This window comes from Haemaphysalis longicornis, unplaced genomic scaffold (genome assembly GCF_048455015.1).
Source record: "Haemaphysalis longicornis isolate Haplotype H1 unplaced genomic scaffold, Haemaphysalis longicornis Haplotype H1 scaffold_13, whole genome shotgun sequence".
In the NCBI taxonomy this organism is placed as follows: Eukaryota; Metazoa; Arthropoda; class Arachnida; order Ixodida; family Ixodidae; genus Haemaphysalis; species Haemaphysalis longicornis.
Window position 1 is genome coordinate 88,248,568 of NW_027526233.1, and position 22,849 is coordinate 88,271,416.

Here is a 22,849-nt window from a genome sequence, read left to right on the forward strand (position 1 = left end):
AGTGGAGGGCTCCGGACTCATTTTGACCACCTGGGGATCTTCATCGCGCGCCGAAATCTCGTACACACGCGCGTTTTTGCTTTTCGCCTCCATCAGAAAAGCGACCACCGCGGCCGGGAATCGAGCCCGCGATCTCGTGCTCAGCAGCGCAACGCCTTAGCCACTGAGCCACCGCGGCCGGTCCAGTGAGAAAGGGTCACTAGTACAAATACACTTATGGTGTTGTAATCTCACTGCTGCGAGATCAATGAATGTTAGCCCACCGGCCATCTCAGCACTAACGAGCAATACGTAGTTTGTTATATGGCTTCGTTAACACGTTAGAGTTCGGAAATATGCCTTTCAATTAAGTCATATGTAAATATTAAAACTGACTTTTCTTTCCAGATCAGCATTTTAAGGATACGGACGGGGTTCTCTACCTCGATATCCGCACAAGTGGTTTCTTGGTAATCGAATTTCATGTTGATAATTCCCAAGAGTGAGTATCATGGTACATGTAGTGGCTTACTACACAGATGGCATCGAATTTTGTGAATGCGCTGATCAAACGAGCGGTAAAGGCCTGATGTCTATGAAACGGCGCCAAAGAAATGAAATCACCAAAAATACTGCTCGCGGTACAGCGGTGCTCATAATTTCCGAGCCAACATAAAAGCGAACACACTATGGTACCATAATGCACATGTTATTTATTGTTGACAAACGTTTTTGCGCAAGTCAACTTTGGGGTTCGAGTTTGTACTTCACAAGTAATAGTAATTTGGTAAACGTTTTCTGCCGCATTTAGCGCATTTGCAACTCCTGCTTCGACATCTTCGATATTTATGTGATTAGAGCTCCGTTGAAAAGCCCAACAAAAAAGCAGTACCTAACTCTGCGTGTCCAGGATGCCAAGAAACGTACGTTGAATCGAGGTTCTCCCGATCTCCATTGATGTGTAAAATATAATCACCTCAAATGAAGTGAGAATGGAATCTCTGGTCATAGCGGCCCCTTCTAATTTTGGAGATATTAGCCGTGCACGTATCCTTCGAGGCGTCGTCGCGGTGGCACTTCTGTCGATTGTTTCCATGACTTGTGTGCGTGTAGTCCGAGAACACGTAATAGTCGGACAAGGAGCACGTTCGGTAGTTGTTCAGCTGCTTAAATGATCACCACCAGCATGTGGGCTAAAATTTTGAAAGTGTTAAGTCTAGAATATGGAAGTGTAAAGTAGCTAGATTATTCTAAGTAAGAGCGAAATCTCAGCACCACAATGGTCTAAGAAAGCCAACACTGTTACACAAGCAGGAATCCAAATTTATATTAAACCAAGGATAACTGAACAGGAATTAAGTTAATATTTACCATCACTTCTAACGAAAGTTGACAGAAGCGGTAACGCTAAGCTTGCGTCCAGCCTTAATTTAAAGAACGTTAAGTCAAACGTGCAAATTTCACAAACCCAAATTTCAATCGCACAACGTACTGATGCGATCATTTTCTGGCCCTGACTGAACGCGTAGAGAAACGATCTCAATATATAAAAAGACAACGTTCATGAGATAAAGGTTTACTACTATTCATTACTGCATGCGATCGTGCAAGGTGGTTCATGGATAACTGGGGCATGTTTTCTAGCGCAAAAAAGAGTGGAACGTGAAAACGAATACGGACGGGGAAACGCTAGCGTTTGCCCTGCCTTTATTCTACACTATCCGCTTTTTTTTCGCTAGAGTATATGCCCCAGTTAACCCTTTGTGCTCAATGCGTGGTTTGGCTTATCGACAAGCGCTCCTATTTTACGAATACCACGTTACCTTGTTGATACAATAGAAACCCGTTTCACGTACGCACCGTGTGTCCAGAGCTGTATTCAGAGTTTATGTTTTATCCAACCTGTTTATGTCGAAACGGGTTTTCTTTTGACAGAAGGCATTCGGCGACGCTTCAAGACATTTCGCTTTGAACCATTGAGTATCCCGTACAAAAGACAAACAAGGGCAAACGACCACAAGAAATTCGTTGAAATTTAGAAGCAGTTCTGTGTCCCTTAATAGCTACTCGTGCCTTCTATGTCATGTCTCTAGCGCCAGCAGCCACCTGGCCTCGTTTTCGCGGTGTCGCCCTCATCACCTTCAGTATCGCTACGAGCTTTAGTCTGTGCTTCAAAAGTGCTCACCTTCCCATGGGTCCACCGCTCTCAGTTGGTTACGTGTGCTCACCGAACACATACGTCCACCAAGCGTAGTACTTCAGCTATGGCTTCTCCTGGCCATTACTAAGGATCAGCTCGACCATCAACAGCAAGTTCGCGGGCCCGCTCGCGTTGTTATTATGGCATGGCTAATTTTATTATTAAGAGCGAACCAAGAACGGCGTTTCTATTCCACATCACAGGGTGAGGTGGCGGGCAGGCGCTCAGGGAGGCAATTTCCTTCTCAGGAAGTGCGCCGTGTTAAGAATGCTGTGGAGCACTTGCGCACATGCGGTCCAGCAGTTGGGCCAGTGCGACAACAGTTGGCGAACAGAATGAGCAGTTTCATGCTCCAGGAAATGAAGGCGTAAGTCTGTCAGCACTCGATAAGCCTGTAGCTGGCGGTTGACAGGTCAAGGTAGTATGTTTTACAAAAATACATGCCACACGTAATACGGCAAAAACGAAATTTATGATGAACACGCAATACTGCTTGAAAAGGAGAATGTAAAAAGATCACAAGTTGTGCGCTAAAAATTTCAACTAGCATAGTGACTGCCTAATGTCTATCACAGATGTCCCTATCAGCGAACATATTCGCGTTTTTGTATTGTGGTATAGGCAACCAAGTATCGCATACTATGCTCTAGACTCAGGTGTGGACGCGTTAAGTGCGACGCGAGAAACGGTATAGGATTGCACGTGCGGAAGTTCGTTTACCTTCTGCAAAGTGTGTGCAATATCAAAGTGTGGCAAGCACCTGCGGACTGACATTTTCCAAATACAGTCAGAGTGCAAGCTATGTGCGCTAAATACGGTAATAGCCAAATTGCACGATACACTGACGCGTCCCCGTATCCGCATCGGCCTGCCCATGCTGTGTGTGTAACAAATGCAGCAGGGCATGAAATAACCGCTCTCACAGTCCGCACAACATCTGCAGAGGCTGCCGAGGAGGTTGCAATAGCCCTAGCCGCCACGACGGGTGACGACGCCATCACAGTGCTGACAGACTCCCAGGCAGCTTGCCGTAATTACCTACGGGGACGCATTTCCAACACAGCGCTTAACATCCTTAAGAGCATCCCCCGACTCCCCGAGGTACACCTCGTCTGGGTACCTGGACATGAATTCCTCCAAGGTAATGAGGTGGCACATGCCGCTGCCCGCGCGCATATACACCGGGCCATTACCGAAGAGGGAACAACTTCGCTTTTTGCCCCCAAAATGGACCCGCTCACGAATTACGCCGAAATTTTAGCCCACTACCGTCTCGACCGAAGAAAATACCCGGACCCGCACCCAAGACTATCCAGAGATGAAGCCACCACCCTGAGAAGACTTCAGACAAATACATATCCCCACAGCACCCTTCTTCACGCCATTTACCCAACTCAATACCCCGCCACCTGTAATTTCTGTCCTTCTCCTGGAACCCTATATCATCAGGTATGGGAGTGCCAAAGAACCCCGCACCTCCCTCCCAACCCCACCCCATCCTATGAGCAGTGGATGGCTTGCCTGACTAGCCCGGACCTCAGGATCCAGCAAGACCTGGTGACCAGGGCCCGGACAGCCAGCCGCAGCCAGGGTATCCTGGACTAAGGATGCCCTCCACCAGGCGGGCGCCCTAACATCTGCGCCTCAGGCTCGCAAATAAAGATTTATCAATCAATCAATCAATCAATCAAAATACAGCCTTAACACTGGTGGCTCTTGGAAACGGCCTTGTAACCGCATGTTGCCTTTACTGAGCGCCAGAAATTTCTTTTGCCACACCACCACGCCGGCATTTTCGCTTCGTCCGTGGACCTTTTTTCACTTAAGCGTCTTTCTAGTACGGGCGCTGTCTTTTACTAGCAGCAACCGATTGTTTCGGCGGTACTTCGACTACCAATAGTTCATTTCTTCCTGCGAGTTATCCAGCCCTTATTAACATGAATGTCTTTTCCGGCATATTGTTACACGCTTAACACATTTTGTAAATGAAGCAGCTATTCCCTAGTTCGGAACCTACAAAAAATATTCTCTGTTAAATACTTATTGCGTTGAAAAGAAAGTTGTTTATGCACGTCAAAAGGCACGAGTGATTTGCTTATATCAATCATTTGCCCCTTTGTTTAACGACCGCAATTAACGTGAAGCTTCCTCGGGACGTTTTTCCTATTGTCGTATCGGTTTAATATTTGACTAACAGGCCATATCAAGTTTGCCCAATGAAGCATTGACAATGACTCGCCCCAAATTTGCAGTTCTTTGCTCAGCATTTTTCACTTTGACCTGTCGCCATTTCATTTACCAAAAAGACAGCTTCGCGCTCAACTATCGTCGGTATTGGATGGAGGGGAACACAACGTCTGTGTCTGGTTTTGCACGTCTATGTAGCCTTTCCATATTCAAGCTGCTTTGGCCGTGCCTGAATTGCAAATCGGATAGACATCGGCTTCTGAACCCGAGGTACCACGGCTCGACTCGCCGGTAGGGTGTCGAAATTAGAAAAGGTTTTCTAGCAATGGCACAGTTGAGGAGCCTCGAAGATGTAGAGGATAGTCTACTGGAAATGTAGAAACGCATGGATTGGTTAGACAAGTTTAACATTAGACTGCAAAAGAGCGCGTAAAATCAAGATTTCAACAGACCCCATGGATCACAGGCAACTGTCTCTTACAGCCTGGCAGTGGAATAGTAGGAGCTATGGCAGAAATCGTTCATTTTTGCAGGCTTTCCTCTACACCGGCGAAGGTCATCCGAAAATAATTGCTGTTCAAGAATGTGGAAAAAATTCCAAAATATCCGGATGTAAAGCCTACCTGGGCCACGTAGGCAACATCTAGGAAGTCACGTTCGTCAAGTGAAGCGTAACGGCAGTGCAGACGAGACTGGGAATACCGAGATCCACTGCTTGATGGTGGAACTGATCCCTCGTAAGCGCATGGGGAGGTGTCTATACGTCTTGAATGTGTACAGCTCACCCAAACAGAAGAAATGCGATTTTGGAGACTTGTTTTTCAGAGAAAAAATCTAGTAAAAGGAGCACCCTTGCCGGTCATGGAGGATTTGAACGCCCCACATCCATCTTGGGGGTAATACATACTCTAGTCCAAGGTAGGGCCTTGTGCGAGACAATTCAACACCACGGTCTACTGCTAATCACCGACCCCATGAATCTGACGAAGCAAGGTAATAGTGTGTCGTCAGACACGACATCCCACCTTACCCTCGAACTCAGCTGAGCCAAGGCCAGGTGGTGAAATACCGGGGAAAACCTAGGCAGCGATCATAAAATCATTGAAATCGTAGTCAACAATGGGAGCCCTGTTTGGAAAACACGCCAGCAGGAAGTCACTAGCTGGCAAACTTTTGGAAGCACGGACTCGACGGCAAGCGAACCGAAATGCGACATTGGGAGTGGAGTAAGAAAATTGCCGAAATCGTGCAAGCGGCAACGGACGAGATTGAGATGGACGAAGGGATCAAAACGACTGACGGCCGCCTCATCGGCTTATGGCGGAAGAAAAAGAATTAGAAGAGAAACTCAAACATGAAAGATGGGACAGGAACCGACGTAAAAGCTTTGCAGCCTTAAATAGGAAGAAAGAGGACTACTCTTTGGAGCAGACCAGACTAAATGGGTAAACACATGCAGTCAGATGAAGAAAGAAATTTGAAACGCAAAGACGTGGAAGGTACTCGGACAACTACTCGATCCGGAAAATACCAGATCAGAGGTGTACCAGCAACTCCTAACCCAAGTTTACAAGTTCGAGGGAACCACGCAAGACTTACTAGACGTTGTCCGTAACCGATACCCGGGGTCGTCCACCCGCGAAAGTCTTCCCGAATACGAGGGAGCCACAAACTAGGCTCTCAGCGCCCCTCCTAAAGTAGTAGAAATTAAAGCAGAGCTAAATCGCCCTAGAACAAAAAATGCCACCGGGTGAGACAAGGTCAGCCACAAAATGCTACGAAATCTCACCCAAGAGTCTATCTGTGACTTAGCTGCTTACATGCGAAAATTCTGGAACATCGGAGAGATTTCTTCGGAACGGAGAAGGGTCAATATGGCCCTCATTCCGAATCCAGTAAAGACACAACCCTCGAAAATCTAAGACCGATGTCTATCACGTCGTGTGTCGGCACGCTAATGGAACCCGTTGTCCAGACCAGACACAGCCGATATTTTGAGGACGAGAAACTGTACCCGGACTGCTTGATAGAATTCAGAGCTAAGCTTTCGGTCTACAATATAATGTTCCAGATCAGAGAAGGCATCATAAACTACGCGCGTAAAGATCCCAGCGCCATCGTCGCTCTTGACGTTGCCAAAGCCTTCGACAACGTGAGACACGCAGCCATCCTTCACAACTTGAGCAAGTTAAACGTAGGCACTAAAACGTACAACTACGTGCGAAGTTTCCTCTCAGATCGTACGGCAACAATCTCGGCAACACGGGAGCTCCACAAGGTTCGGTACTATCTCCAACCATATTTAATGTGGCTAGGATAGAAAAACTCCACAGGATAGAAGGTTTAATGTACACCATGTATGCGGATGATCTCACGCTGTGGGTAAATCGTGGAAGCGATAGACATATTGAGAACGTTCTTCAGAATGCCATAGACGAGATCGAACGCTTTTTGGAGCCGCTGCAACCGAAATGTACGGCCAAAAATTCGAGGAGCTTACCCTAGTTCACAAAAACAACAAAAAGATGAAAAGAAATGACTGCACCATAAGACTGAAGGCCGGCGGCCAGCCAATACGCGCAAGGGAAGAGCTTAGAATCCTCGGGCTATACGTTCAGGACTCCGGTAGAAATACTGAGACCATCCGCAAACTACGCAACGCTGTGGCGCAAATTTTCAAAATTCTATGGCACATCTCCAACAAGCATCGCGAATGAAAGAGGCTAATTTTCTCAGGCACTTTCAAGCTTTTGGCGTTAGCAGGGTACTCTTCGTAGCTCTCTTCATGAAGCTAACCAAAGCGGAAAGGAGTAAGCTCGACGTCATAATTAGAAAGGGAATCAAATGTGACTAGGTCTTCCCCCAAACACCTCGACCACCCAAAATACTTAGTATGGGTGTACATAATACTATCGACGAACTCAGTGGGGTGGTAAATGCGTCGAAACAACAACGGCTGCTCAGCAGCGAGATGGCTGCTGAGCAGCAAGACGGATCGGTGAATGCTAGAGCATCTGGGATACCAGCCACAAGAAAGAGTCAAAGACAGTATACAGGTACCAAGCAGCTCAGGGAAACTTTACTGTATCACCCCTGTCAAGAAACATAAGCCCGACAGATCACGAGGCTGGACCTAAAGGTAGTAAGCCAGAGCCCTGCAAATTAGATATGGTGGCAGGACTGACATCCTGTACATAGACGCCGCGCAATATCAGACGAAAAAAGCTTTTGCGGCCGTGGCGGTTACAGAAAACGGGTTCCCCGTTTTGTGCTGCACGGTACTGACCAAAGATGTAACAGAGGACGAACAGTCAGCCATCGCTCTCGCGATGACTCAAACAGGAATGGAAACGATCGTGAGCGACTCGAAGTCCGCCATCAGAAACTTTGATCGAGGAAGGATCTGCAATGTCGCATGGAACAGGAGGGCAGCGACAGGGTTGAAGAGCGGCGAGCCCCGCTCGACACAGGACTTGCCCTACCTCTTTGGTGCGATCACGACCCATGAGTTGTAAATACGTAGTGTAAACAAAGTGTACATATAGTACATTTTGAGTTTACTTGGAGTAGATCATCGTCGGCTACATGCCGACGGATCATCAGCACATCGGGGATCGGATCATCGATCCCCGATGTCGGCGACCGATCCTATTGCGAAAGTAAACTGGTGGAAACAAAGTTTCTCCTCCCCATCCGCGGCGATTACAGGCAGAGAGGTAACGCTTTTTCTCGCAAGCAGCAATAGTATCGGTGTAGAGAAGTTCCATGCAAAAATACTGCTTTTGTTCTTTCGAAACGCAGCAGCAAAGTGGATTCCAATTCCTATCAACCATAGCTGTCCGGGAACATGCAAGTTTCACGCCATACCTAAAATTCTGACTGCTTGTTGAAGAAAACTGGCATGTTTTTACAGGTGGAAGCGAAAAAAGAGGGGAGTTTACTGCCTCAGCATTACTCCACCCGGGGTGTGCCGTCGTAGTTCTATTTTAGAATGCTATTCAAGCAACTCGTCTGAACTGCGCTTAAAACACCAAAAAGAAACGCTGCGGATATGTTAAAAGAAGGCTAGAATTGGTGTATCCCAAAGCAATAGGGTGCTCACTGGTTTTTCATCAAAAGCAAACTTGCCTAGAGGCGTTGCAAAACTCGCCAAGATGTGCTTTGCAGTTAAGGGCCCCAAAAGCGTTTCCTTCTAAATACTGAACCATGCGAAGAATAGTAAATTAGTGGAAACTTGGGTCTCAAAATGCTGATAACCCAGGCTTTGGAAACATAATTGTACCTCGCCGCAGGGGCATGAGCATGCGTTCGTCAGTCCTGCCACACTCTCCGATTTCCGTTATAAAAGATAAACTTGCAAATGAACTGTTTGGAAGCAGGCCTCTTAGATACAAATTTCGAGCGCGTAGCTGCCAATGCAGTAATTTCCCTACCGTCAATCCTGATGTAGGTCGAGTATTCACAAGACGTAACCTCACAAGAAACCTGAAAACGCTAGGTGGTTTTTAGCAAACAGGGGCAGTATGCTGTAGTGTCGTGTAGTAATACATTGGTTTCTGAAACTGTGCGTACTCGCTGAAAGAAACAGTGTGAAATCCAACACCTTTTTTCTATCGTGTGCTGGGGCATGGCAATACAAATGCCGGAGTTTTTGTTATTGCCGGGACGCTTTTGGCCCGCTCTTGTGTGTGATGTTTTTCGGGGCATGATGCTGTTGTTTCACACTAGACCTTTTCTTTTTCGACCATAAATTATGGCTTTTTCTATTTTGTCCCGCAGTTATTTTCTTCCAATTGCCCTGTTTATGGCTTTCCTAATAAACGACGAGAGGCAGTCCACACCAGGTGATGACAGTGGCCATAGGCAGCGTACCAAAGCTCCCCCCCCCCACCAGCGAAGGGTAGGAATGCCTGTCTGGAACGGTAGAACTCCTGAAGGAGTCGAGCGAGAATGTAGGAGGACCGTACGTCTAGATGGGAAGCTTTTTACGACTGGAGCGTTGGCTTCCTGTGTTCTAAGTTCTGAACACCGCAACTATTGCATGTGGCAAGCGTGCAACTTTGGCGTCAACCGCATTACACGACCAGATTCCGGATGATCCTCGGACGATCAGGTGCCTAATAAACAATCGGCAGTTGCCGGTTTATTTCTCACGAACACCTGCAGCCTGCACCAGGCCGTGAACGGCTATAGAGCCAACCATGCCATTTCCGAATCTTCGTGTGTCTTCCTTGTGGAAACCCGTGCACGAAGTAGAGTAATTGTTGCGCCAACAAACATTGCCTCTTATCGTCAGACAAAGCCACACCGCCTTGCAGAATTTCCCCGCAAACATGCGGAGATACTCTACGCAACTTTGTCTGGTTTAGCAGAGGCGCACTGTAACAAGGCGGAAGTTCTCCCGCGCCAACACAAACCCCTAACTGGACAGAAAAAATACGCTTCTCGATGTGAGAATCGACACTCGTTCCTTTGCGTTATGAAGCCGACGTTATCCGACTGAGCTACTCTCGCTTTCTCGGGGCACACCATTGTTTTTCTTGTGTTATTCATAGCCTTGGTTTTGGATTTGCCTGCTGATTGTCATCATCATCATCATCATCACCAGCCTATCTACACCCACTGCAGGGCAAAGGCCTCTCCCATTATTCTCCAATTACCTCGGTCCTGTGCCAACTGTGACCAATTTATCCCCGCAAACTTCTTGATCTCATCTGCCCATCTAACTTTCTGCCGCCCCCTGCAACGCTTGCCTTCTCTTGGGATCCACTCTGTTACCCTTAATGACAAGCGGTTATCTTGTCATCGCAGTACATGCCCTGCCCACGTCCATTTCTTCTTCTTAATTTCTACTAATATGTCTTTAACACCAGTTTGCTCTCGGACCCACTCCGCTCTCTTCTTGTCCCTTAATGTTACACCTATAATTTTCCGCTCCATTGCCCGCTGAGTCGTTCTCAATTTAAGTTGAACCCTCTTAGTGAGCCTCCAAGTTTCTGCCCCGTAGGTGAGTACCGGTAAGATGCAGCTGTCATACACTTTCTTCTTCAGCGACAATGGTAGGCTGCCATTAATTATCTGAGAATGTCTGCCATATGAACCCCACCCCATTCTGATCCTTCTAATTATCTCTGCGTCATGGTTGGGATCTGGGGTCACAACTTGGCCTAAGTATATATATTCGCTTACCACTTCCACTGCCTCGCCACCTATCTCAAACTGCTGTGTTGTCCCGAGGTTATTGATCATTACTTTAGTTTTCTGCATATTAATTTTTAGGCCCACGGTTCTACTCTGTTCGCCCAGTGCGGAAAGCATGCTTTGCAATTCGTCCCCCGAGTTACTTAGCAAGGCAACGTCATCAGCAAATCTGAGGTTACTGAGGTATTCTCCATTAACCCTTACTCCCACCTGTTCCCAATCCAACGTTCTGAATACTTCTTGTAAGCATGCTGTGAATAACATTGGAGAGATTGTGTCTCCTTGTCTGACACCCTTCCTTATAGGTATTTTACTGCTCTCCCTATGGAGGATGATGGTAGCAGTAGACCCACTGTAGATATCCTCTAGTATTCTGACATAATGCTCATCTACCCCCTGGTTCCGTAATGCCTGAATGACTGCTAGGGTTTCGACCGAGTCAAATACTTTCTCATAATCTATGAAGGCTATATATAGGGGTTCAGTATACTCAGCGCACTTCTCTATCACCTGATTGATCGTGTGAATATGGTCCATTGTTGAATAAACTTTACGGAACCCTGCTTGTTCTTTAGGTTGAGTGAAATCTAAGGTTACAGGGATTCAGTTAGCGATTACCTTGGTAAATACCTTGTAGACGACTGACAGTAAGCTGATCGGCCTGTAATTTTTAGAGTCCTTCATGTCGCCTTTCTTATGGATTAGGATGATGTTCACGTTCTTCCAAAATTCCGGTACCATTGCGGTCATTAGGCATTGCGTATACAGACTTGCGAGTTTTTCAAGTACAACTTCTCCGCCATCCTTCAAGAGGTCTGCTGTTATCTGATCCTCACCAGGTGCTTTGCCCCCTTTCATTTCTTTCAAAGCCTTCCTTACTTCTTCGGTCGTTACTGGTGGGATGTCTATCTCCTCTGAACTGCTGTCTCGTTCGGGATTATCCTGTATGTCCCGGCTACTGTACAGATCCCTATAGAACTCCTCGGCCACTGTGACTATTTTATCCCTATTTGTGATGACATTGCCTTGCTTATCCTTAAGTGCATACATCTGATTTTTCCCCTCGCCAAGACGTCTCTTCACTGCTTTCAGGCTACCTCCGTTCTTTACAGCGTATTCGACCCTCTCCATATTATACTTCCGTATGTCAGCTGTCTTACGCTTATTGATTAACTTCGAGAGCTCGGCTAGTTCTATTCTTTCAGCTGCGGTAGAGATTCTCATGGTTTGCCGTTTCCTGATTAGATCTTTCGTCTCCTGTGAAAGTTTACCAGTATCCTGTCTAGCCATAGTGCCCAAGACTTCTATTGCACACTCCGTGATGATGCCTGTAAGATTGTCGCTGGCTTCCTGTGTCGTAAGCTCGGCTTCCTCGTTAAGGGCGGAATATCGGTTCTGCAGCGCGATCCTGAATTCTTCTACTTTACGTCTTACTGTTAGTTCGTTTATCGGCTTCTTTCGTACTAGCTTGTTGCGGTCCCTCCTCAAATCTAGCCTAATTCGAGATCTTACCATACGGTGGTCACTACACCTTACCCTTCCGAGCACTTCCACATCCTGCACGACCCCAGGGTTATCGCATAATATGAGGTCTATTTCATTTTTGTGCTCCCCATTCGGGCTCCTCCAGGTCCACTTCCGACTCTCCCGTTTACAGAAGAAGGTATTGATTATGCGGAGGTTATTCCGTTCTGCAAACTCAACTAGTAGGTCCCCCTGCTATTTCTACAGCCCAGACCATAGTTCCCAACTGCCTTGTCTCCAGCCTGATTCTTGCCTACTTTAGCATTGAAGTCCCCCATAACTACGGTATACTGTGTTTTTACTTTAGCCATTGCCGATTCCACATCTTCACAGAAGGGTTCCACTACTTGGTCGTCGTGGCTGGATGTGGGCGCGTAGCCATTTACCACCTTGAGCTTGTACCTCTTATTGAGCATAATTACAAGACCTGCTGCCCGTTCGTTAATGCTATAGTATTTGTCTATGTTGCCAGCTATGCTTTTATTGACTAGAAATCCCCCTCCCAGTTCTCTTCTGTCCTCTAAACCACGGTAACATAGGACGTGTCCATTTTTCAGCAGCGTAAATGCTTCGCCTGCCCTCCTAACCTCGCTAAGCCCTATTACATCCCATTTAATGCCCTCTAGTTCCTCGAACAACACCTCGAGACTTGCTTCGCTAGATAAGGTTCACGCGTTAAACGTTGCCAGGTTCAGATTCCAGATTCCAACAAACATTGCCTCTTGTAGCTTGTGCTAAACATTGCCTGATTGTAGCTTGTGCTAAAGCGGTCCATTTTGTCAGAGATGTGAAAGGCTGACAACGACACGATCCGGGAGTGGCAGTAATGGCGATATTTTAGCGGCAAGATCAGAATTCTTAGTGAGGGGAGATGTGCCGCCAGCTCCGCGGCTTCTCTTGCCTTGATCCAATAGTATATCCAGCGTCATCATTTTTCAGAGTTACTGTGTTTTAGCCATTTCAAATCTTTAGTTAATCACGTTTATAATTGGCTGCAATTTGTTATAGTCTTTATCCTTAGTAATTTGTTAGGATTGTTCTTCATTCTACAATTTGTTTATACGTGCCTTGGTGAACGCCCTCTGTCTGCTTGTTGCAATGTTGCAAGCCTCAGTCGTTTGAGTATCCGAGAAACCTGTGCTTCTTGACGGAGCGGTATGAGTGGTGCTGAGCGTTCAACTTTCGCGGTGGAGGAAAAACAGGAGTTTACATGGAGTCAGCAGCAGAAGAATATCATGTTTCTGAAGGATTCTCAGCGAAGCGGGCAGATAGAGGGCCAATATTTTTATATTCTGCGTTGTAATAAATTAGCGCGGGTCAGACTCTTAGGAAGGTGCTACTCTCCTATGTACGCAGCGCAACAAGAATGTGTTCTTTTAAGTTATAGAATATTCTAATGTTGATCATATCTTTGGCAAGGACGTTTTTCGATACCACCTCCCGAGAGCAAAAGGGCGAGTAGTTTTATAACAGGCCTTGCACTCTTTGCACCAGATAAGAAGAAACATGCACTTGCAATGTTGGTACTAACTGTTTTGCTTTTGTTGAGGCTTCCAAGGGAGTGATTGTATCCTCGTCATTTCTTGCATAGAAAAAAAAACACTTGATCTTTTACGCAAGGTGCGAAATGGAAGCGATTTGTCAAGCGTGCTTGTTGCAAGAGTTTTTCGTGAAGCAATAACTGTTTTATTGGTTCTTCTTGCTTCATTACCCCATAACTACCTTAAAAGAAATCATATAACGCGAGATAACCAGGCCTGATTCTGTTTTTTTAGCCTTTGACATAACTGTTATGAATATAATTTATTAGAACAACTGTTGAGAGAGGGTTTTAGAGTGCCTTATACTATGTCAAATCTGATCCATGATTATGTCGCTTTTATAATGTGACGTCATCAGACGACTTCATAATGTCACTTTCAACCTCACATGCCAAAATTCCAATAGAGTATCGTACCAAGCAATACCAATGAACGTCTTTTTGGGTTGACCAAAAGTACTTCTATTAGGCGACAAAAAATAATCATATTGGTGACCCACTAAAACAACAATAAAACCTGTGATTTATTACAGAGGGCATACAATATGTGCGTATTTCTGTTTTTGCCACGCTTCAGTGTCGACAAAATGCTTTTTTTCAGCGTCGTGCTCACAATTTTCTAATTCTTTCCCAACCTCTGGCCTGCAGAAAAATGACGAAGCTGTCATTACGGTTCGGAACACACCGAACGGCTGGCTCGTAGGCACATCTTTTAGCCCTCAATACAGTATAGTCAAGCGAACCAATATACTATTTCACCTGTATCCCACACTCTCCAAAAACTGCCGTGTTCATCGAATGTGTTGGGTAAGCATCATATTTGTCGTCAAAAATATTTCAGAGGAGCGAGACATAAACCAAGAAGGAACATTCAATGAATAAACTCGAAGCGGCATTAGTTTGTCCGCAAAATGCAGCTGAAATAATTTGCCTTCGCGTGTAACGTGTAGGGAATTGGTAAAATTCATTTTTGGTTTATTAACTTTAAAATAGGAAGTAAAAACCTGAAAGCGCCGAAGGCAGGCCTAAAAACGTGCATTGTGCTACAACACAAGTGCATTATGCTACAACGCTATAACACGTGTTCTCGCCAATGTAGACCGACTACAGCTGCATGCGTACTTAATTGGCGGCGTAAACAAGAAATCAAAGATGTGTCGTTCATTCCTTTTGTACGTTTGCTTCATCGTTGCTATTCAGCAGTGGCAGAAATGCCGTTAAACAACCTGTGCCGCACCAGCGGTGGCGGAGAGGCCGCGGTGTTCCTAAACTATAGCTAGTGAAAACCCAGCCTAATACTTGCCCACAACAAGAGAGTCGTCATACAACCAATCGTATTTATAGACACATAATGAAAAGCTGAAAGGAGTACAAGCCTTTTATTACTGTAATAGAAACTTTACAACCAACTGCCGAATATATAAACAACATAAGGAACAGGCCGCACTGAGCAAGGATACGCTGCAATTCCGACAGAAATTTGAAATCCAATTGAAATGTTGCCATACGGCTAGTCTGAATCTCTACAGTTTTGGGTATAGTTCGTAGTCAGAGAAAATTCGCCTTTGCAATGATACGAACCCGGCGACCGAATAACAATAGTTGTCGGTGTAGGAGCATATCCTAACTGTTGGCTTGAAGTTTTTAGTGCAACACCGAAGTTATCGAAAACACAAAATGAAGGACCGATGTTATTCACATGGTTTTGCGGCCATCGTCAAGGTAGAGGTTGTTTCTCCGAAAGAAAATTTGACAATTGGCATTCATTTATAAAGCAGCCTTACAGCTCAAAAAGAAAACTACGCTCTTCTTTGCAACTCTGGCCGTTGAAGAAAAACTCATCCCTTGCGACAATATGAACACTGGACCCCGAGTATCGAGATCATTCGCCCTAGCAACTGATTCTATCAGAAAGCAAGCCATTTACTAGGAGGGCGAATTTCTCAACAACGCTAGGGAGTCAATAGCGTTGATTGATACTGCTCAGTTTTACCTAGTATGTTTTTCGATGCTCTGCAACATACTTCAATCATTAAATCAAGGACATGCTAAACACCTTACACCACATTTATGCACTGCCAAGAACAACTTGATAGACTGGACACCACACGAGTGCTGGAAGCATTCTCAGACAACGGAATGGTTGACACTTGTAGAAGCTTTTTAAGCCACAGGTTATGTAGCCTCTCGAGGGAAGTCCACACGTATGAAAGACAGTGTGGTAGGATGTTATTCCGCAAGGAAAAAAATATATCAGTAATAGAGAAACCAACTTATACAGCATTTGTGAGCGGGTAATAATAAGGTTCCGTGACAAAAAAATTAAGAAAATGAATAGAAACAAAAACATCCACCCCACGAAGCATCGTTCAGGCGTCATCATCCAGTAAACAGCTCACCTGCGCATGGTGATTTATGTTCTCGTATTCTTCTTTTTCGTTTTTAAATTACACACGTTAGTCAACATTATTTTCTTCATCAGCAGATGTAGTTCTCTTGCCATTGATTCAATCTTTTCGCAACGTGAATTTTATCCAGTTTATTTATAGCCTTCTGGCCTTTACTAAAAATACATATTATGAAATCGAAACCTTTCGTATGCTCTGCAAGCCATAGCCACGCGAAATTTTTCTCCTGCAGTGTAGCTGGGGTACATGCGGCCATATCGTGGAAATAATTAGAACAGTCCTTGCGACTACCGTAATAGTAAAGAATAGCTGTGAACTGCCAGTGACAAGAAATAATGCGGAAAATTGGTACCTCACAAAGGTATCTTCGTAGGCTTAAGGTCCCCGCGAACGTTAGGTGTAGTACGGTTTAGAAGAAGAGAGCAAGACTCTAGATTGGAATACAGTTTTCGAGCTATGAGATCTCTCTATTCGAACTTGCATTGCCTTCTCACATTGCATTTTAGAATGGAATTGTTTCTAAAGCGTTTATATTTTGGGGACAATTTTTTCCACCTGATGTTTTTCTGTAGACTGTAAAGGCTTCTTTGTCATCAGTTTTGATTTTTGCTTTACGGCGCAAATTACATCAGCGGACTGACAGGCCAACGGCAGAGCTTCGATATTACAAGGGTTTTTCTGGACTCTGTACCCCTGTCCTATTCAAAAACCCTTACATCTTGGTGTCGCGTTGTAGACACTGTTCCAAAAATTAGGCTTCCGATTTATCGCTTTGTAATTTTTGTGTAGCGGGTACATTGCCGGAGTGTTGCCGTAGCGTATGCCCTGTAGATAGGAAGAACACCGACAACAAATTTTTTTACACGCTTCCACAGTGCACAGAAAAAAATACTTTTTATTTCGAAGTTTTCTATTTAGCTGAAAATACCGTTACCAGTGCAAAAGATACAAACTAGAAACGTTTCACTAACCAGACGACGGCTATTATTATGGTTTTAAAAGGCTTTAACAATATGAATATAACGATATTTGGCAGCCATTGCGGCACGTATTTATAAAATGTCTGCTCTTCTAAATTTATTCTCCTCTGAAAACATCTCAGCACCATGTATACAAATCTCCACACATCACACGAGCACGCATGCAAATGCTCCACAGAAGATACAACGTTATTTTGTTCAGAGGGATACCCTCAAAAGTTCCTGCTAGGTAACGAATCCCTGCTGACTACAACTGTCCTGTTTGGGTGTCGTTCTCTAGAAAGCATGGCAGAAAGAATCTTCCCCGCGTTGTAAGAAAACTCAATTAACCTTTTCAGCGGCGCAAATTGTTTGCATGAGATAGCACCAACCGGAAATTTATTTTTGTGGAGTGTGGGTCACGTAAAGATTTTGCTATGAGAAACAAGTGTGGTATAAGGAGATTTACGTCGCTGTCTTCACATCTGGACCCTGATGCATCATCAATGGGTTATAACCGCGTATTGCCAATGGTACAAAAATGCTTTCTTAGTTGTTTTTCCTTACTGCTTAAAACAAACTAGGAAAAATGGCCTGGAAGCCTCGGCTTTGAAATTCTAGTGGTTTTGGTATAAAACATTCAAATAATAAACACCATTAGAGAGACAATAGTTGTAGATAAGTGGCCGCTCTACGCTGCACTAAAGCGAAATGAAAGAGATGTAAGCGAAAACAATGTTTCGTCGCAGAAAAACGCAGTTCCAAGTAAACAGCTTTAAAAGACAACATACAAAAGAAAAGCGAAAAACGAGCTGGAAATGCGAAGAAGTACGAATGAGGTTTGTGATAATCAGAAAGTTTATGTGCTCAAATACATAAGCAGTATCAAGTGCCCCAAGTGGGTTTCTAACATATGCATACTTTGGCTACATGTACAATTTCCTGCATGTTTTTCTTCTCGTCCGAAACAACACTAACCTAATCTCAGGACATTCTCGGCGGTGCTTCCTGGACACGAAGTTTAAGGCACGAGGAAAATCTTTTAGAACAACTACAACAGTGGTAAGAGTGGATACTTGGGATATTGCTAATGGACAGCTATCCTTCGCCGCATTTACAGCAAACGCAAGGCTAGCGTGCAGTTGAACTCTTCCTTGCGAAGTAGCGCTACTGCCCTCCGACGCATTCGTGGGCGAATATACAAAAGGGTTATACGTTTCACATTCATGTAAAAAATATACGTTACTTGTGCATATTTACAAGATTGTTCGGTACAATATGCTTAACATAGTAAGTTGACTGCGATAAATTTATAGGTTAATTTTTATAGTTCTTCCAACACAGCTCTATACAATGTTAACAACTCTCGCTTACTGTCCATAAATAGGCTACTACTGAGGCGTGTGCGCATAGAAAAAGGCTTCGACTCGGCCAACCTTTACGGGGTTGATGTGGTGAGACCACAACCTACCCACCGGAAGTCTTATTATTATACGCCCAAAGAATCTGCAAGTCGTAGTCTTGTAACACATACCAAACAACTGCGAGAGGGTGGCAGTCAAAACAAAATGCAGCGCGCTGCACAACCACAAGGCAAACCTCACGTAAAAACGCTAGAAAATCGAACTTCGCCGACCTATACTGTTCTGATTGTCTGAACTGGAAGAGCCCAGGGAAAAAGCGTGAGCGCGAACGAGGAGAAAAAAAGTCAGTAAAAAACCAAATCACATTACCTGCTATGTAATGAGTGTGGTTACAAATGATGCTACGCGGTGTCTCAAGCTATGGCATGTGTGCTTTGACACGCGCGGAAATTATTCAATTTAATTATCACGTACTCTATGTGCCTTGTAAGACGCGAGAGCTGAGACGAAGACACTATGAGTTGCATAGAGAAAGAAATACTCGACCATTATACTCAGTCGCTGAAGAGGAATTGCCTCTTGCATCGCTAATAGGTTCCGGAAACTGCATATGTCGCACACGCCGTCGCACAAGCGGAGGTTCTCGTAACGCCCCCGTGATAAGATCCCTTCTCCAAAGCGGTCGCCAGCTCTGAAGGGCATTTAGCAGCTTGAGGACCTAACGAATATGTTCTGGTTTAATCTTGAGCATCTCAAGACCACCCTAGCGGGCCACCCTAACCTGCCGCATCGCCGTGTCAGAAAGGCTGCGTTTAAGCGCGAGTACCACGACTGACTAGAGCACATCCTGAACATGCGAGTGATCGTTACGACTGATAGTTAGGACCGGTTTTGGGTCATAAGCAAGTCGGAGGAGGCTCAGGACGTGCGACTGGCGAGCCAGATACAGTGGTACCATCATTTCCACCATCGTTGCCACCCTCTTGTAACCGCTGCCGATGAGATCTCGAAGGTGTCATCATAATGACGTCGCTGTATGCGGTTCTTTCAAAGCGCGGAGAATGCGCCATGGGCAGATCCAACTATTTTGAAGGATTCAGTGCGAGAGTAGCTTCAACGCTCCACCGTCAATAAGTTCACCTCATAAACGCACATTGCAAGCTGTACCAACACCATGGACGAATGAAATCTCCGGTGCTAAAAATATCCGCACCGCTATGCTAAAAATATAAAATCCAAAGTGTAACGTAATGGAATTATTCCTTGTTACTTCAAGCAGAGAGGTGTCTTTTCCTGCTCACGTTGCTTTTCACAGGTAGGCAGAGCTACGATGACGACGCATCACACGCACCCATCGGGCGATGTCTCTCAAATTCTAGTCCTGGAAGCAGCCAGGGATACTAGTGGTGGACACCACCGAAACGATGTGTCGTACGCCAATCACGTGCTGTAGCCGTACATGTGTCTCTCACTTTAGACAGTTCGCTACCACTGCAACTACCGGTCAGGGCGCATGTTGGCAAAGGGAGCGTAGGCGCACGTGCCGTTAAGGCGCGTGGCCAGGCGACGCTGTTGGGGCACATGGCGAAGTGAGAGGGACGCGCCGTAGCTTGCGAGGAACGCCGCGCAGCTAGCGACGTGCCGGCGTTAGGTCAAGCGTGGAGTGGTAGCGTCATGTTAGAAGAATGGGTTGTCACTCAGGGAAGTCTTGATTCCATTCTTGAAATCGATAATGATGGGTGCTGCATATTTGAACTATGGACAGGAACAGTGAAAAAGACAAAACCATACGAGTGACAAAACCCTGTCCCTCGTTCCCTCGTCCCAGTATGAAGCGCTCGTTATTATCGAATTCAAGACTATACCAACTAGCTCCTAATCATGACTTTGTTATCTTGATTCCAGCCAACCTTGGGAGGCAATGGAAGAAAGAAGGTGACGAAAGCCACCAGGTTGCCTAGCAGATCGGTCGCCCCCCACTTCGTTCCGGCTTTATGTACACCAATGTGCTTTCTGCGATGGTGCATCCACCCAGAATTATCAACTTTCTATTCAGCATATCCCCCGCTTTCTTTGAATACCACCAAGGTGAGAAGGAATCAAGATTTCCCTGAGCGGCAACCCATTCTGCGAAGTCCTAACGCCCGCACATCGCTAGCTGCGTGGCGTTCATGGCAAGCAACGGCGCGTCCCCCTCACTGCGCCACGTGATCCAACAGCGTCGCCTGGCCACGCGCTTTGAGAGCACGTACGCAGACGCGGCCTTCGCCAAAATGGAGGTGCCGTAGTCGGCCGCGCCACCACTCCCGAAGAACTCGACGAAGCTTGCTGGCTCTGCATATTTTCAAGCGTCGCCAGCAGACCACCAATGCGCAAACCACGCAGCTATCTCCGCGAAACATTCCTCAGCGACCTTCGACCAACACGCGCAATACGCCTAAGCGCCCTAACCGCAAAGCGCACCCCATTAGCGACCCCCTGCCCGACGATGACATCAAGGTCATTCTGCACACGCAGACTGGCCTAGCGCTCCAAAGCGTGTCAAGTGCCCAGTTCACCGATGCGTTTCAGTCTCAGGCCAATATCGCAACCACTTTCGAGGATCAAATTCACATCCACTACCGCTCCAACTTCGTTATCGTAAGCACTCCCTCCGAAAACCGTGCCCAACAATACCTCTTGCTGACGTCTCTTGAGTTCAATTGCTCCGTATTCCCTCTGGTAAACTTCCTTCCACCTCTATCGAAGACCACCACTGGGGTCATCTCCGACATCCCTAACACGGAGTCCTTCGACAACACCCTGCGCAGCCTCATCGAAGACAGCCAAGCCCTACAAGTCCTCGACGCTAAGCGTCGCCACATCTTCACCATAGTACAAGTCCCCTTAAGTGGCGATGTATTCCTCTTTTGGGTTAGATACCGGGCAGCCATTCGTCGCTGCTACCCGTTCAAGCGCAAGATAGAAGCGTGATTAACTGCTGACAACCACCATTGCAAGGATGCATGTCCTCATCTTCCGCCCACCCCCCGCTCTGCCACCTGCGTCACCATCTCCCCTACGGACCAGCACCCTTGCACATCCACGTGCGTCTTATACTGCGAGAATCACCTCACACGGCGCTGCTGGATCCACCAGATGGTTTAAACCGCACCACCCGCATAAGACCCCCCCCCCTGATTCACGACACGAAAATTCAACTATCAAAAACTGCTGTTCGTAGTACCGACAGCGAGCCACTTTCCTCCTCTGTTTCTTCTGCTGGCGGCAAGACCTACAGCCAGGCCGTCCGACATCCTCGAGACACTACATCATCGATATCTAACGTACAGTTGAGCTCCCAAGGCCGGCTCCCAAAGGCATCCTCTTCCCCCGTTACTAATCCCCCTCCCAGCGGAACGCCCCCTCACATGCGAACCCCATTTACCTGAAATGCGCATTCTTCGTGCGGAAGTTCTCAGGCTTCGCCAACAAAATGAGAATCTCCGGCGGCAAAATTGAGAGCTTCCCCTCGGAGACCTTCTTCCCCAGACACTCACATGACATCTACCGACAGGAAGGCCCGCCTACCACCTCCCACCTAGCGCGAAAGCCCCCAAGACGACCCTTCAACTACCCCGACATGTCTTCCCCCTGTCCTAGCGGAAGCCCTCCAGGCGAAAAGGCAAGAATACCTACACCTTCACAACTACACAAATACCTACACCTCATCGCCTCACAAACAGCATTGTAGGACTCCATTACAGGCCTACACAATAAGCTTTTCTCTCGTATTAAGCAAGTGCTTCCATCCAACTCCCCGTTTCTCGCGTCTACTGCGCCCTCCAGTGCACCTTTACCCTTCGAACCCGATCCTGATGCCGGCCTTTTAATCTTTCCTACTGTGGCAATGAAACTGCAGGGGTTTCTAATCCAAACGCACTACCCTCCAGGCATACATAACAACTACTCTTACACCCCCAGCGGTCATTGTACTGCAGGAAACATGTCCCGGCACCAAACTCTGCGGGTATCAGTCCTTGCAACACCCCCTCTTCCCACTGCAGCTACCCTGGTACAACGCAACTTGAGGGCTGGCATCACATCAAACCCCGCCACAACCATACCGCACCTTTTAGTAGCCATCGTTACTGTGTCCGTTTGCCTGACACCCTGGCACGCAAGAGCCCTCGGTAGTGAGTGGGCCCATCAGCTGGAGAGCGAGGCTTGTCGAAATTTCCGCCCGCAGCTTGACGGCTCCCACACTGAGGAGTTCTGCTTTGATCCCGATGGCGAACGCCGCTGCCGCAAACAGCGCCGCCGACAGGAGATCCTTTCAACAGTGCCCATCAACCCGGACCCAGTGCCTCCTGGGCTTAGCCGCGCTGCACATGCCTTCCTGAACCGTGCGTGCTCCGGATACGCTTTAACAGATGACGTCGTGGCCAGGTGGAGGCACGCCTCTAACAGAACAATGAGGAGCGGCAATTCCACAGCAGCAGCTTCCG